The sequence below is a fragment of the Mytilus californianus genome, unplaced genomic scaffold (assembly GCF_021869535.1).
Source record: "Mytilus californianus isolate M0D057914Y unplaced genomic scaffold, xbMytCali1.0.p SCAF_5, whole genome shotgun sequence".
Lineage (NCBI taxonomy): Eukaryota > Metazoa > Mollusca > Bivalvia > Mytilida > Mytilidae > Mytilus > Mytilus californianus.
Genome location: NW_026262701.1, coordinates 89,683,642 through 89,700,054, shown reverse-complemented (window position 1 = coordinate 89,700,054; position 16,413 = coordinate 89,683,642). Strand labels below are relative to the sequence as shown.

The 16,413-nt window shown below is 31.7% G+C and overlaps 1 long non-coding RNA gene across 3 annotated transcripts in view; it reads left to right on the top strand.

Annotated features, from left to right (window-relative positions):
- LOC127701730 (uncharacterized) overlaps positions 1 to 16,413 on the top strand; it is a 384,212-nt gene that overhangs the window by 280,255 nt on the left and 87,544 nt on the right. The window lies entirely within an intron of this gene.

Here is a 16,413-nt window from a genome sequence, read left to right as displayed (position 1 = left end):
ATACCAACCAAGTTATCAACTTCATTTTGACTTAACTCCAAAAATTAAAGTGACAACTTTTGCACTCAGCGGAAGTGCAAACTTGTCCCGGAGACTGTTATTTAATTGAAACTTTAGCACATGTAACGTCGGAAATTAGCGTTTTTCGGATTTTTCGACGTTTTCAGACGTTTGGACAAATTGGCTACCGTTTTGTAATGTGTGGAAGCATTTTATTCCTTTAACACCCAAACATGGAGTTAATAAGAAAAGATCTTGGCATTTTGTACTCTTCGTGTATCTAACTTTTGTTTTGATCAATTATAAATAACTTATTGAAAAATCAGTTAAAAAATACGCGTTAACTGCTTTGAAAAATGAAATATCAACTTGGACAAAATGGCTACCGCTTGAAAAACGACTGTGTAGAGAAGATTTTATAGAATCTGCAATATTTGAACTCACGAACAATGAAGCAAATATTTGTACTTTTGATAGATGTTATTATTGTGTTACACTTTTTATTTATTTGCTGCTATATCTACTTATTAAAATTCACTTTCAGTCGTTGAGTTAACGAAAAACGTCGTTGGACATTTTTCTTATTCAAGCTTAATATGCAGCCACCAAGTCAAATGAAATTTGGCAAAATAACGGCTTTAACGCCACAGAGAACCGACACATGTCGTTGTTCCTGCCAAGTTTCAGGAAGATCAGAGAATAAGAAATAGGATCACTATATATAAGAGTTAAAACATAAATGTAACGTTGGACATCCGTTTTTTTTCACATAGCTTTGTTATTGTAATCCTCAAATATACTAGATATTACTTAGTATATGATCAAGAGCTATAAAAACATAATTTAAAACATATACTGAATTTGTTTTAATAGTATTTCGTGTTTGCTAACATTTTTATTTTGTTTTGCGGAGGAAATTTCGAAGATTCTGTTTTAAATCCTAGGGGTTGTAGGAACAGCATGCGTAACGTTACAGTGAAGTATTGTGTCCATGCATGACGATATCAAAGTCGCGTACATATACGAAGAGAAGATGTCTATGGATGTATTAGTTACAGTTGCATACTAATTGAGAGATCGTCCTTTTTGATGTTCTTCGTGTGGAAATTATTCTTCCTTCAGCATGCATCTTTACTTTGTTCCTCTAATGAGATCCTCATTTACCCTTACATTATAATAGTTTGTGGACCCGTATGTATTTAGGGAATGGCACTCTCCGTGTATCGTACGTAAAAAAAACCAACTTTCGTATATTTTACGTTTCAGAGTCCTACATGTATGTTGAATTTTACTCAGAACTTAGAAGTTGATATCAGCGCGGGTTATGCTTAAAGTTAACCTTTTATTCTATATGTCAGATAATCTACTTGTTTTATGTAGGATTGCTGTCTGATTGATGAATAGCCGTAATTTTATCTCTATATTTTTTTTTTTTAATTTTTTTTCAGGGATGCATCCAATTGCACCTTTTCATTTGAAATATATTTCACTTAGATTAGTCACTTCAATAAAAAAAAATGTAAGCGAAAATGAAACCTCTTCTCGCATGTTGCACTTTGTGTAATTGTTCTCTTCGACAAAATTAAATATAAAGAAGCCACAATTTGGTTCCTAAATGGATATTTTTTAAAACCCGGGGCCTAAAGCTAGGTAAAGCCTATCTCTTGATAAAGTTTCTTAAATTCGACAAATTTTAGAGACCGACCGTGCGAGGGCTCAGTCTGTATAGCCATTCAAGGTCGTTAAAACTTTAATCATCCTTGTAGAGATTTTTTGAAAATACGATGGTTGATGCCTTTTTTGAAACTAAAACATGATCAAATATAATTGGTGGCCTTCTGTTTTCATGTTGTTGTCACTTTTACATATTCCCCATTTCCATTCTTAATTTTAGATAAAGTAAAAAATTATGATAAACATATGTATTCTTGTTGTCAGATCAAAATACATTTAACAAGCCAGTGCGATAAAATTCCATTCGTTACTATTACGTAAAATATATATCACGATATCTCAGTAGCATGGGTTCGAATCCCGGCGAGGAAAGAACAAAAAATTTGCGAAAGCAAATTTACAGATCTAACATTGTTGGGTTGATGTTTAGACGAGTTATATATATATATATATGTGTGTCCAAGTGAGAAATAACTACATGTGGTTTGTATATCAGGGGAATTGACAACGGGTGGTATGTTAACTAAAATGTTTATCGTCTTCCATTATACATGACGTTGTGGATGAAAATTATTGACAAAAGAATAAAGAAAACAGAAAATAACCAGACAAATACATAGGAAAGAAAATGATGAGGTTCTAGAATACATGGAATAAAGAATGATCGGCAAAAGGTATAACGAATAGAAAAAATTGCCTAAAATGATAGAATACAGAAATAGTGAATCCCGATTCAGACCCTCACAATCTGACGATGACATTTAGCTTTAGGGCAATTATGGGCAAACGACCAACAACACAGTGTTTTTTGTTTATGAAAGTTCACATACAAGCTAATTTTTACAAAATCAACTTGAATATGTAATAAAAACTATATCTATATCTTCATGTGTTGAATTTTAAAGATAAACGGGTTTGAAGTTTTCGACATTTACTAAAAATTTCGGTTTCTTGAACATTTCTGTCTCCTTAAATTTTGTTTCAAAAGATAAACATACGCGGATTTCGGTAAAGAGATAAGGAATATCTTCGTTACAAAATTGGGCTCTACATTTGTGTAACAATCCTTATCAAAAATCCTTTTTGTTAAAGAAAGAAATTGATTTTAGAAGAAAAAAAAACGGCAATTTTGTTGTTTATTTATCTAGTTGAAAAAAGTCGGTTATTTCTTCATAAAAGTTGGAACGAATAATCTTCATCAGACACAAATAGTAATTGTATGGGTGTATAACGTTTCCGCATCTTTAGCAAAAATCCAGTTCACGTTTCCACATTTTCATGCATTACTTTTCCGAAATAAATAGATGCCACTTTTCAGCATTTTTACCTGTATTTCACCTGTAAAAAATGGTAATAATGATATATCGGTATAAAACTTTATTATCAAATATGGTCATCTCCTCCCGACACAGATACCAAAAGAACCACAACTGGGCCGGAATCGTTTCTCCCAGTTCTATCCATGTTACACAACTATATTTATTTTTATGGACGTTTTGCAGAAGATCCAAACAACAACTTACATCATCATCTTTTTCTAAATTTCACCACACAATTTGTTTTAATTATCATGAGCATTTAATTGAAACTTTAGCACATGTAACGTCGGAAATTAGCCTTTTTCGGATTTTCGACGTTTTCAGACGTTTGGACAAATTGGCTACCGTTTTGTACAATACTTCCAACCAGTTGGTGAGTAAAAGGGGGGGGGGATACATTAAAAATTTAAATGCGGAAACGTAAATAACCTTTAATAAAATCAATGTAAAAACAAAAAAAAACAATGCGGAAAAGAGTACTATAAAAATGCGGAAACGTAAGAATTTTAATGCCGAAACGTTGTGCCAAAATACGGAAACGTAAAACGCCGAATTGTATTATATGTCTCTGTCTTCATACAGTATCATGTCAAACGCCATTTTTAAAAAGAGGGGGTCCATGTTCTCGTTTTTAAGCTAATGGTTAAATCTCGAAAAGATGCATTTTTTCCCGATATTTCACAGTTTGACGTCGCGAAAAATAACATTTTACGGAAGCAAATAATCAATTAATGTGTCGATAAAAAGAACGAATTCTACAATATATAAAATTCTGTCAAAAATCATTTCCTGGGTCAATATTATAAAGTTCATCCGAAAAAGTGATAAAACTGATAATAACATACTAATTCAATTTCATGCAATTAGGTTTTAATGCTAAAAGTTTTAGAAGAAAGAGTTAAATGTCTTCTTTAAAATATTTAGATTAATTCTGCGAAACATCAGAGAGAGATAAAACAAAAATGCATGCAACCAATTGAATAAAATGGAGAATGGAAATAGAAAATGTGTCCGACAACAATCCGACCAGAGAGCAGAAAAGGTATATAAGGCACAAAATTTGCACCATAATTGATTTACCTTGTTTTGTAACCCCCATTGACATAATGGTTACATTGGTTACAATGGTTACACTCATACAAACTATCATAAATCATATTATTCAGAAATTCTTTTTGGGGATCATTAATGTACGTCCAGTGGCATATATATAACATGCATGTCGGAACAGGAAAATTGACATAAGGTACTATTAGAACCATGTTCACATTATTATACATTAGACATATGTCTTTGATTATACCCAACAATTGCGATGATGACGAATTTCTTAAACTGTTCGAAATAATCTAACCGAAAGATAAATCTGTAATTTTACTTTGTCCACAACTTCGACGAACCAAATTAAAGCGAGTAATACTTCGACCTGTTTTTAAATCAGATTGGTTTTGAATGTTTCTCTCGTATATTCAATATGTATATATATGTATATATTCTAAATTGAGACTGTCTATTATTATTATAGTTCCATAACATTCTTTCAAGGCGTATAAACCAATGATCGACAAGTGCGTACATTTTGTGAAATCATTTATAATGTGTATGTTTCAAATGTCCATATCTATTGACAACGAGTATATACCCTTGGAAAATATGTAAATAGATTTTTATTTTATCAGATCTTTTTTGGAGAATTATTAAGATTTTCATAAATATCATTCTAAACACCAGAAACGTTATTTATAAACAAGCGTATAAGTAATGACTATAGTATATCATTATCGGACACGCAAGACAAAGATGTATATTACACCTGATATTTTCAAAATGGAAAGTTCACGGGTAGTAACCTCGTCATATCGAGAAGCGTTTAGTACAGTGATTTTGTCATAGTTTGGTTAAGATAAACATGGTTGTGTTAAGTTACTTCCCCGAACGATTGCCTCAGTTCTATTCAAACGAGCAAATAAAAAGCAAATAAGATGTTTTAATTTGCATTGTTAGTCAAACGATCTACATTGGAATTGTTGTTTTAAAAAAACTAACGAAGAATAAGCAAACTATCGAAATTGCTATGGTTTGGTTAAGTTATGACAAGGTTCGGTTAAGTGTCTAGAAATTCGTCATGGTTTTGATCAAGTTTGTCATGGTTTAGATCCAAATTAATATGTATGTGTTTCAGATCAATATTGATAGTTTGTTTAAAAACGCCTGTAATTAAACGAAGTTACACAATTTACCAACTGACCAACTGACTAAGAAGAAAAAAAAAACGCCTTTAAAACCAAAATTAGATGCTGTAATTGGCAAAGCGTACATTAAACAATTTAACTGTTCGTGACTTGTCTTTGTATGCAAATCGTACTACTACGATTGTCTTGTAAAAGAATTAGGAATAAATGAGCACTCATGTAATCCCACATACAAACACATTATTTGAAAAGGATGAGATTTTGGTGATTCATTAATCCTTAATAGCTTCAATGAACATTACTTTGAGCAGCAAATCGGAGGACTTACCTTGTTTGTATTGGATACCTAAGCTTCACAAAATTCCATACAAACGGCCGTACATTGCCAGCTCATCTGCATGTTCGACGAAAGAATTGTCCGTTAGATTGACAAAGATTCTTTCCGCAATGAAAGAGGGTTTTCAGAAATACCGTGAAACTGTTTACTCGCGTAGTGGTATCAACCATTTATGGATTTTAAAACAAAACTCTTAAAGAACATCTGAATAAATGTATATCTCGATATTTCTCTGAAATTTGTTCTATCAAAACGTTTAATTTTTCAACCCTGTGTACCACCATTCCCTATGTGTAATTGAAAAATCGTCTAAAAGAAATAATTTAAATCTACAATGCTTTTCAACATAAAAATGGTAGCGCGCGCTAAACATTTATTACTTTTGGATACCATACGGCATATTTTGTTAATAGTGAACAAAAAAAAAACATGCTACACAGAGGAACAAGTGATCTGTATGCTGGAGTTTCTTATTGACAAAATATTTGTTGAATTTGGAGGTAGAATTGTCACCAAATTGTAGGTATTTCTATGGGAGCGAACTGTGCGGCAGCGACCTCTTCTTATCTTCATATTAGTCGGAGTTCCTTCAAACATTTGTAAAAAACAAGAAGATCAAAGAAGCCAGATTATTTAATTTCACATTCATATACATTGTCTTTCCATTAACAATCCTGACTTTTCTGATTGAATTCCATTAATATATCCCCAAGAACTAGAGATTAAAGTAACAACAGACACGGCTTCCTCTGTCTCATTTTTAGACTTATACCTCGAATTTGACATGAGCGGTCATCTTAGTACCAGAATCTATGACAAACGAGACGATTTTAATTTTAAAATTATCAGTTTCTCCAACCTCAATAACAATATACCAACTTCTCCTGCATATGGAATATACATTTCCCAACTCATTCGATATTCAAGAGCTTGCAGATGCTACTCAGACTTTGTAAACCGTCACCAGTGTCTGAGCAGAAAGTTGACGAACCAGTGGTATGTCAAAGAACGTCTCGTCCTTTTTCCAAAAAAAGTTCATCGGAAGACCTTGTGGGTAAATATTCCTTTTCAACTTCACAAATGATAAACGATGGTCTATAAGTAAACATTCTAAGTACTGACGTTGTTTGTCACCTTAATGATGTGTTATGGTACTCTTTAATTTGTCTTTGTAAATTATTACTTTAACTGTTTAGTCTATTTTGGCCCAATCCATTTGACGTGGCTCGGTACTTATACATCCCGTCATTGTGTTATTGTGCTATGGTAATTTTTTGTATTCTTGTCTTTCGTTTTTGCTTATGTGCTTTGTCGATATGCCTTTTTGTTTTTCTTTGTTGAAATATTTGTTTTGTTTTTATAGTGACTAAGATTATAACACAATGTTGCCTGCTGTACCCTTATTTTTTGACATTTTTACCTACTATGTCTGTTTGTTTTGTTCACACATCGTCGTCAATATAATGGAATTTTATGCAACTGTCATACAAGTGAGAGGTTAAGCTGGCTATAAAACCAGGTTTAATCCACCATTTTCTACAGAAAAAAATGTATGTACCAAGTCAGGAATATGACTGTTGTTATCCATTCGTTTGATGTGTTTCAGTTTTTGGTTTTGCCATTTGATTAGGGACTTTCCGTTAAGAATTTTCTGCAAAGTCCCGTATTTTTGTTATTTTGCTTTTATAATTCAAATAGTCACTGCTCTTTTAAACTAACTTTTGGGATAATAATTACAAAAACAGAAAGCGCTGCTTCTGTTTCACATAGATTATTTTCTCCGTATGTCCATGATTGACTCTGTCGATGATATCGTGAGCGGCATCACTTGTAAAATTTGTAAAAACTATTAGTAAAATTAAAATAAAAAAAAAAATACACACAAGTTTAGAATTTAAATATATGAAAAATCACAATTCCGAATTAGAATGAAGCCGATTTAATGTGCACTTTTATCAATTATTATTACGAACGAATAAAAATTATTATGTTTTTGTAATATTGTATAATACATTGGTTTTCTCATTTAAATTTTTTTTCATAAAATTTTGTCGGAGCCTTTTATAGCTTGCTAAAAGGTATGGATTTTGTTCATTGTTGAAGGCCGTACGACGACATATAGTTGCTTAAATCTACGTCATTTTGGTCTCGGGTGGATAGTTATCTCATTGGCAATCAAACCGCATGTACTTAATATATATAATACTACATAAAATGTGCGTATATATGTCCTTTTGTATTCCAAATAAAACGATTTAAAAAAGAGTATTTCAATATATATAAAATGTCTGTTTATTTTGATAGTTACTCTTCCTTCATTCACGAATAGAATCACATAACTGAACCATGTTCAACATGAAATAAACCATGACACGAATGAACCAAACCATGACACCGAATATTCTGTAATCTCAAATTGTGTGCACTAGGGGCTGTTTTTCGGGAAAATTGACGGCAGTTTTATATCATAACAAAATATGTAATGTAGCAGACAGTAAGCAAACCACTTTTCTTTATTTATTAGAAACGAATCACAACTTTTAAATTTTGACATACGCAAGCATTATTCTGTGTCAAATCAATAACTATATAATACAAATTTTGATGTACTAACATATTAGCTATAAACAAAGATACTTACCAGCTTGAGTTTGTTGTCATTATTTCCTTTAACAAACTATTCGAATGTTTATATTTTGACACTGTTTGTCATCAAAAACACTTAACACAACCATGTTCATCTTTACCAAACTATGACAAAACCACTGTACTAAACGCTTTTCAATATGAGGTTACTACCCGTGAAGTTATAAGTTATCGGCCGTGTACACTGATCAATACCCTCAGAGGTCAAGTGATGCACCAACTTGCTTTATGTAATTGTGTAATAAGAGTTTTAAAGTCCGACAGGAAATCGCTTGAATACCTGGACGTGTCATCTCACAATACATCTGGGAACAATTTCTCCATGCTGGTGATCAAATGAGGGAAGATCCGAATTTATTTAAAGAAGTTTACAAAACCGTTTTACATAGAGAAATTATGAACAAACTAGACTTTCGAAAATATTTCTACACGGAACACTTCTTTATGACTTTGAACTTTGACTTTTTAAACTAATTTCCATTAATATGACTTTTTTCAAAAACTTAATAAAAAATAAGTTTCAAAACGATTCCTTATTTAAAGTTTAAAAAATATGTTATTATTTTAATGTGGCACGCGCTCTTCTTGTGTAATGTCTAATCACCTTGTTAATTGATCCAATAAATCTTTAAGAAATAACTTCAAACTAAAAAAAAAAAAATAATTCTTGTGTTTTCGTAATTAGAAGAGATAGAGAGGTATTGATCTTAAAGTCATATGAAACCTCAAATTAAAAAAATATGCAAAAAATGGATAGTTGTCATTATTAATGATTAAACTTATGTACAAGTGTTATACATGTACAAGTGCTCAATATCCATGCTTCTTTGTTGATTGATTTGTTTGACAAACAACATCAGATAATATAATATCTTGTGGAAAAACTACATTTGACGGTACGTTTATTTTTTATTCATAACACTATCCCATCATGGGCTTGGCCCAGTTAAAGGAGCTTAGTGCACAAAGGCGGCTTAGGTGGTGTTTAGAAGCTCTCGATAATTCAGTCTCCTGATATAAAGGCTCCAAGGCAGCACATTTGTAGAAATACCGCAAAGGACCTCCTTCGTACACTAAGAAGAAAAATGTGCACTAAGGACCTGATGGAATGATACAACTTTCACAAAGGACATGGCATATAGAAATAGACTTTGTAAAAATACATTATTTTAAATTTTATGATCATATCTTTTGTGAGGGGGGGGGGGGGGGGGGGTCGGAGGGTCCTGATCCCGAAATCCTGGGCTTAAAAACATGAAATCCCGAAGTCCCGAATTTGAAAACAGTTAAATCCCGACATCCCGAAATTCGAAAAATCTTGACCGTTTAGAATCCACTTTGTATACTGATTAAACATGTAAAACTGAAGATGAGAAACATATTATATTAGACTGTCCTTTATATGCAGATTTACGTGAAAGTTTATTTTATGAAGTTAAAAAGAAGTAATGGTGATTTTAATATTTTATCTGATGATGATAAGTTTATACATCTTTTTAAAAGTACTGTTTTTGGTGTGGTTGACAAGACCTGCTGTAATATTCTAAGTAGAAGAAAATGTTTTTTTATATGCTTGATTGATAGTGATGTTTTTGCAGACCTGAAATATTTTATAAACATGATTAATGCAGTTATATGGTGCTTTTTGTATTTCTGTCTGTTATATTTTTACTTCTATGTAATATCGTATTTTCTACCCTTATTTTTAGCTCATCTTGCGTCCGTTGTCGTTAGCTTTTACAAAAAATCTTCTCCTCTGAAATCACTGGGCCAAATTTTAGTTATAGAACGCTAATTTTGTTCAACCGAAATACTTTTAATGGGTACACATACTAGATTTACTAAGGATAAGATTATAAGAGTTTTATTTAGGAGCAAGAATATATGGTTTACATTATTTTTTAAATGCATCAGTGTTATATTAATAACATAATTGAATTTTATAATTATACAAAATACACATATGGCGGAGAATGACAATAAAAAACAATGACATCCGTAATAAAGGTAACTTTCATAGAAGACAATTTAATATGATTATTCTCTTTTTGAAAATAATATTAACCTCTTGAAGTCTTTCTATATCACTTCTATAATCGGGTTTTGAAGAATATGTTTTACTCTCAAATGTCTTTCAAGGTATAATGATAGTATGTAAACTATAGAGTTGTAAATGTGGAAATGAAATCTCAGAAGCATTTTTTGTTCTCAATTTCTATCTCAAAACAGGTTTCTTTAAAAAAAAAAAAAACAAGTTTACTTAAGCAATTTCCTTCAAAACAAAATAAAACAAAGGCAAAGTAAACATAAAATTCAGTTTTTAGTTTTTCTTTCATCAGCTTGAAATTATAACATCCTAAACCGTTAGGTTTATTCAACAACTATCATTAATTAATCAATTAGTAACGATCAAAAGACGATTGTTATTTGGATATGGTTGATTGAACTTAATGATTGGGAATTTGCAATAAGCCGTTGGTCACGTGCCGAGTGGCACGCGCTGATTAAAAAGTCATTTTACTTCAAAATTACAATATCTATTGATACCAAACTTTATATTTTTGAGTTATATACTTATATCCATGTTCTTTGTGATCTTAAAACATCGTTTTTGTGTCCTTAGTGCACTAAGAAGTCCATTGCGGTATTTCTACAAACCGTTTCATTTTAAAGATACTATATAATATGTTTTTGCATTATTTGCACATTGAACCCAAACAAATCTAAAAAAATAAGGAGCTGTGGTATAATCTCTCGTCAAGAGACCAAATAACACAGAAATTAACAATTAAGCGTTTTTTGCCTTCTACTATACATCTAACGGTGACTTTTAGCTTTAGGGCAATTTAGTGACCAGAGAGAAGATATATAACCTTCTGTAGAAAAATCATTTGAAAGGTAAATATTATTAGGGTCATCCGGAAAGCTGATGAAAATACTTTAGATACACAATGTATTTCTTTTTAATTTATGCAATTCAATTTTGATACTACAAGTTTTTAGTAATATCTTACGATTCAAATTAGCGTTAGGCAAACTATAAGCAATGTGTCATTATTTCAATTAGTTATAAGTCCTAATGAGTGACATTGGCCGATCTGAGCTGTGATACTTCTTATTTAGTTTGATTTTTAAATGATCTGTTATAATACTTAAAGTGTTTTTGACATTTGAAATAATAATAATTCGAACTTAACTATTCATTTTCTTACAAGCGTCAACAACTGGTAAATGCCAAATTTGTTGGTAATTCGTATACTAGTAAAATTAGAAGATACGGGGATGTCGTGTGACTCGTGTCTGTGGATTGGATATTAGGAAGTGATAAATTAATGAAATGATATCCTCCTGGGCCTACACCATGTTTAATACACGTGATTTGCGTTATCGTTATATCCGAGACAGTCCATGCAAAAAGGTAAAAAAAGTCTCGTTGAACTTTACAGATTACGATATTAAAGTTCGATAAAATATTTTCAAATAAACAGCTGCGCCATGAGCGCATGATACGCCCGTCGTCTTGTGTGTGAATTGTTATTATAGTTTCTGACATACGGCCTGACATGCGAAAACCCCCTTTTTTTACAAAAAAACTCAATATCTCTAAAATAAAATTTTGAATCAAAACCAAAAAGTATACTGATCTTTAGATTAATATAACTAAGCACTAGCGGATTTAGGGGGGTTGGGGGGGGGGGGGGGGGGGGTTCGCAACCCCCCCCCGCTTGAAAATCTTAAAATAATTCTTGTTTTAATGTTATCTTTACTATAAATTGACTATCCAGCACTTAAACCATTGTGGTGACGTCAGCCTATTCATTTACCGTGGATTCTTTTTCTAGAATCAACGCTTCCTAAATCTGCCGCTGAAATGAACTCACCAAATTATATTCAATTGTTTCCTTTGTGTGTGTAATTTCATTAAGTTTGAATTGGCTAATTTACTGATTTCTGTTCACTAATGGAATTAATTTAAAAACTTACCTTTAATTTTTGTAATTTGTATATGCCTTCACTGGGAATCGAACCCTTCCTTGAAATCTGTTATGAATGACTGACATCTACACATCGACGAAACCTCTCGGCTACCAATGGGTTACAACTTAGATGTCTGTTATATATATATATAAATGAACATCGGACACACAGGGGTTGTACCTTTATATATACACAATGGGCAGTCGTATAGTATAAGTTGGAATCCGCGAGGTTATCATGCTTAAAATCAACGAGTTAAAAGATAGGGATTTGTCGGTTTAGGTTCGATTCCCTGTATTATCTCTGTTGTCCCAATTCTGTTTTTTTTTCTAATTTTGCATGTTATAGTGGATATTTTTGTAATAATGGCGTGTTTTACCGTTTATTTTTTGGATTATTATTGTCTATTTCACATGTTTGAAACAAAAATGATTACATTCTATTTGTCAATTTTTGTTGTATAAATATAGTATGATTTCATCTGTTTTACTACATAATTTTACAAATATTTGTTCGCAAATTCCTATGCTAGAAAATCGTGATGTGCCTAGAGTGCTAGAAATTTCGGTAACATACTTATTATATATACTTTATATATGCCCTTTGGTCGGGTTGTTGTCTCTTTGACACATTCCCCATTTCCATTCTCAATTTTATTAGAAATAAGTTGGAATATGTCTTATTTTGTAAAAACAGATAATATTCAGATGCCTGATAATATAAATCTTTAAAGGTAGTATGTTATATTTGTATTTTGTTAACCAATTAATTGTGATCTGAGAATTATCAATGCATCGTTGGATACGATAACATGGTTATTTAAACTCACTTACAATACCTTCTAATTAAGAAAAGGCTTTAATTTTGAAAAGAAATAAACACAATAGTTTAAGTTATAGATACAATGCCCTCCGGGCTCATGGTTTCTTTTTCAAGAATCCACGCTTATCCATTGTATCTATATAACTTAAACCATTGTGGTGACGTCAGCCTATTCATTTACCGTGGATTCTTTTTCTAGAATCAACGCTTCCTAAATCTGCCGCTGAAATGAACTCACCAAATTATATTCAATTGTTTCCTTTGTGTGTCTAATTTCATTAAGTTTGAATTGGCTAATTTACTGATTTCTGTTCACTAATGGAATTAATTTAAAAACTTACCTTTAATTTTTGTAATTTGTATATGCCTTCACTGGGAATCGAACCCTTCCTTGAAATCTGTTATGAATGACTGACATCTACACATCGACGAAACCTCTCGGCTACCAATGGGTTACAACTTAGATGTCTGTTATATATATATATAAATGAACATCGGACACACAGGGGTTGTACCTTTATATATACACAATGGGCAGTCGTATAGTATAAGTTGGAATCCGCGAGGTTATCATGCTTAAAATCAACGAGTTAAAAGATAGGGATTTGTCGGTTTAGGTTCGATTCCCTGTATTATCTCTGTTGTCCCAATTCTGTTTTTTTTTCTAATTTTGCATGTTATAGTGGATATTTTTGTAATAATGGCGTGTTTTACCGTTTATTTTTTGGATTATTATTGTCTATTTCACATGTTTGAAACAAAAATGATTACATTCTATTTGTCAATTTTTGTTGTATAAATATAGTATGATTTCATCTGTTTTACTACATAATTTTACAAATATTTGTTCGCAAATTCCTATGCTAGAAAATCGTGATGTGCCTAGAGTGCTAGAAATTTCGGTAACATACTTATTATATATACTTTATATATGCCCTTTGGTCGGGTTGTTGTCTCTTTGACACATTCCCCATTTCCATTCTCAATTTTATTAGAAATAAGTTGGAATATGTCTTATTTTGTAAAAACAGATAATATTCAGATGCCTGATAATATAAATCTTTAAAGGTAGTATGTTATATTTGTATTTTGTTAACCAATTAATTGTGATCTGAGAATTATCAATGCATCGTTGGATACGATAACATGGTTATTTAAACTCACTTACAATACCTTCTAATTAAGAAAAGTCTTTAATTTTGAAAAGAAATAAACACAATAGTTTAAGTTATAGATACAATGCCCTCCGGGCTCATGGTTTCTTTTTCAAGAATCCACGCTTATCCATTGTATCTATATAACTGAATAGGGTGACACGTTGTCGCTACACTCCTTTAAATATACACATGTCATAATTACATTGGCCTGAGGGAAACTTAATTGATAATTAGAGGATGAAAGGATTTAAGTAAGACAATCCAAGGCTGCTATCCCTATATTTTATCACTTTGGTGGTTTTATGATTAAACGACGTTTTCTGTTAGCTTGATTTGAAGACAAATACTTTTTCACCTTATCATATCCATAAGATTTTTTTTTTGAAAATGACACCAGCTGAATTTTAGTATATTGCAAACTTTATTTCCACATCTGTACCTAGTGCTCAAATGTATAGCATTCTAAATGAAAACTGGAATCCACCTAGTTCTTTTCCTTTTCATAAACAAGAAATGTACGGGTTAAAAAGCTTGACGACAACCCCGGACAGTTTGTTAAAAAACCGTTCAGAATTGGGTTAAGCAAATGGTGAATGTTAATCCAAAAAAAAAGAAAAGGAAAGATACCACCAAACAGCCTTATTAAGATCACAAGACTTGACACACATGATAAGACGGCTAGTGGAATAGATGCAAGGGCTGATACAGCAATTGCAAAACGGGTGGATACGATCTGTAATTAAATAATTAAACTAATCTAAAAAGTTTATTTTGAGTTACCATATGCCGGATGAACAAAAAGTGTGCCAATTATTGAAAAAACATATTGTTTGGTATAAAAAGAAAACTTCTCTAATGTTCAAAAACATTTCTCACAACCCCCCCCGCTTTAAGCTCTGGATCCGCGCCAGCTAAGAAGTGTGTAAAATTTTAAGTAATAATCATAAATCGTTTTTGAGATACGGCGCGACATGTGAAAACCCCCCTTTTAAAAAAAAAATCAATATCTCAAAAATAAACTTTTGAATCAAAACCAAAAAGTATACAGATCTTTAGATTAATATAACTAAGAAGTGTGTAAAATTTTAAGCAATAATCATAAATCGTTTTTGAGATACGGCGCGACATGTGAAAAACCCCTCCCCCTTTTTTTACAAAATACTCAATAACTCAAAAATAAAATTTTGAATCATCACCAAAAAGTATACAGATCTTAAGATTAATATAACTAAGAAGAGTGTAAAGTTTTAAGCAATAGTCATAAACTGTTTTGAGATACGGCGCGACATGTGGAAAAACCCCTCCCCCGTTTTTAACAAAATACTCAATATCTCTAAAATAAAATTTTGAATCATCACCAAAAAGTATACAGATCTTAAGATTAATATAACTAAGAAGTGTGTAAAGTTTTAAGCAATAATCATAAATTGTTTTTGAGATACGGCGCGACATGTGAAAAAAAAAACAAAAAAAAACACACACCTGTTTTAGTCCCGTAACTCAAAAAGTTTTAATCTTATTTTCATCAAAAAGTATACAGGTCGTTTGATCATCATAAGAAACATCTATGTTAAGTTTCATAAAATTTGGATAAGTTGTTCTGATGTTACGGTGCGACATGTTTACGCCGGACAGACAGACGGACGGACGGACACCGGACATTTGTATACCATAATACGTCCCGTCCAAAATTGACGGGCGTATAAAAACTATTTCTATCAATGTCAACATTCGTACAATTGTGAATTAATCAGCGGAATATAACGACTGAATTATTCGGGTTACACCACCTCTATAATCTGTTATCTAGTGTTTTTTTGCCTCGCTTCTTATTAACTTAGTTTCCCCATAATTCTCAAATCTGTAAACCCCATTCATATACTTATAAATGGCGGTCCCATTTATAGCCTCATACATGTAAATGATAATTGAAATAACTTGAAACAAAAAACACACACATATTAGTGTATGCATGGGCTTTTAGAGAAATATTAGTCCCCGAATCTGTTAAAATGTAGATCTTAATAAGAATATAATAGCAGTTTATCTATGATTTTACATTTATTCTTAATAAAATGTCAATTCATTCTTTTCTGGATTTAAGGGGGGGGGGGGGGGTGAAGAGAAGGATGGGGGGAGTTGTTTTTTTTTTGCCAAATTGTTTATTTCCTTTGAATATAAGGGACGAAAAAATACTTCATTTCGTTAAAAAAATCTTGTTTCATTGTATTAAAAATAAATAGATTAATTTGTTGCTGAATAATTTCACAAAAAAAGACAATTCGAAA